Source organism: Hemiscyllium ocellatum, unplaced genomic scaffold, assembly GCF_020745735.1.
Source record: "Hemiscyllium ocellatum isolate sHemOce1 unplaced genomic scaffold, sHemOce1.pat.X.cur. scaffold_495_pat_ctg1, whole genome shotgun sequence".
In the NCBI taxonomy this organism is placed as follows: Eukaryota; Metazoa; Chordata; class Chondrichthyes; order Orectolobiformes; family Hemiscylliidae; genus Hemiscyllium; species Hemiscyllium ocellatum.
In genome coordinates, this window is record NW_026869086.1 from 425341 (window position 1) to 427344 (window position 2004).

The window sequence follows — 2004 nt, forward strand, 5'->3', positions numbered from 1 at the left end:
TCCGTCCCAGACTTCTGCTGCCTCCTCTCTCTGGAGTGAAGAATTCTGTTATCTCAGGATCTTAGACCAGCTGTAAAAGCGAAAGGCATTGACAGAGGCAGCAGTTAGACATTGAGGCATACCACATGGAGAGTTAATGAGTGATATCATTAGAGCGCAGGAAGGTATCAGGATGAAACCATGGTGTCAAAAGAAGTGGTTCTGCTGCAGTGAGCACTGCTACCAGTACTCAGAGCGGAGTCAGCTATTTTACAGGGATGGTACAGCGCTGGGACCTGGTCAATCATATGACCGGGATTATGTAGAGTGCTTTAAACTGACACAGAAAAGGAGGGACAGGGCTCAGCTGAAAGGAAATTCCCAATTCCATAGAGAAATGTTGAAATATTGAAACTTGGGGATGTGACTGAGGAGAAACAGAAAGAAACAGGAAGACACTGAGTTTAAGTAAAATTGTACATCAACAGATAAGTTTGTAACAGGAAATTGTGATTTTTAAAGTAAATTAATGCTTCTTAATTTGAGTGCATGAAGCATTTGCAATAAGGGATTTGCTCGTGTGACTTGTGATTTCTATCTAATCACCATCACGGAGACACGGTCACAAGGTGAACAAAAAGGTGAGGTATTAATATTCACAGGACACAACATTGTGGAAGGTCAGGCAGAATGGAAAGCAGAACGGGGAACTCTCACCATTAGAGATTGCAATAGATGGCTAAGACAATATGTGGCTTCAGATTATCAAACAGTCGGAGACCAAATTCTGGGTAATAAGGATCAGAACATAGGACTGGACGGACAGGTGTTCAGGGCCCCTTATAAGCATTCCAGTTTTAGACACTGCATTAACAGGGAATTATTGGAATTTGTAACAAATGCACTGGGATAATAGTGAATGGATTCAATCTTCCTATCTCACCATCTCATTGGTAATGGGTCACAGACAAGGCTGATTCTCTCCCATTGTCAGGGGAATCTGTTGGTGGGTGTACAGACCAATTGGGCCTTCCACAGACTCTGTTACACTTGGGGCAGAAGGTGACCGTGGAAAGGGGGTGGGTGGGGCATTGCTGTGACAGTGCGCTCCTTGTACTGTTTTCTCCTGGATTCCCCTTTTTCCCCACAGCAAATATCGAGGTGCGCAACCCCTACCTTGCTGCAGGAAGTCGAGGTTGAGAAAGTTAAAATCCCCGACCATTACCACCCTATCATTCTTACAGATATCTGAGATCTCCGACGTATTTGCTGTTCAATTTCCCGCTGACTACTGCGGACCTGTACTACCGTCATATCAAACTGATCATCCAGCCATATTTCTCAGTTCCATGAATAAAGCTTCGCTGGCAGTTCTCGAGTAATATGCTCTCTAAGTGTTGCAGTGATGTTTTCACTGATCAAAATCACCAATTCCCCTCCTCTCTTGCTTCCCATTCCATCCTTCCTATAGCATCTGTGCCCTGGAACTTTGAGCTGCCTGTCGAGGCCCTCATTCAGCTGTGTTTCTGTAACTCCTGTGATTTACCATTCCCATGATCCCATCCAACCGAGTGTTCATCTGCCTTACTTTTCAAGTCTTTTACATTGAGGTAATGCAGTTTAATTGATAGTTTTCCCTTAATGCCTGCTGTGCTCTTGCCTGCTTATTAATTGAAATTACTCTCTTGAAATTCTGTCTCAGACTCAACCTTCAGACTGTAGCCTGAGACCATTATCACACTGTGGACAACACCCTCACCTTTCCTGTCATTTGCAAACCAATAATGATACCTTCTGCATTCACATCCGAGCAATTAATGCCCATAATGCACAGATCCCTGTGGCACACCCGCTGGACAAAGACTTTCAATCACAAAACCAACCAACATTGCCAAGTGTCCCTGCTGCTATGATGGTAATTCTTTAAAACCGGTGTAAGCAACACAATGTTATTGGGGAACACCGCGTGGAAACAGATACTTCAGTGTATCTCATCCATGCTCGCCATATAACCAAAATTAAACA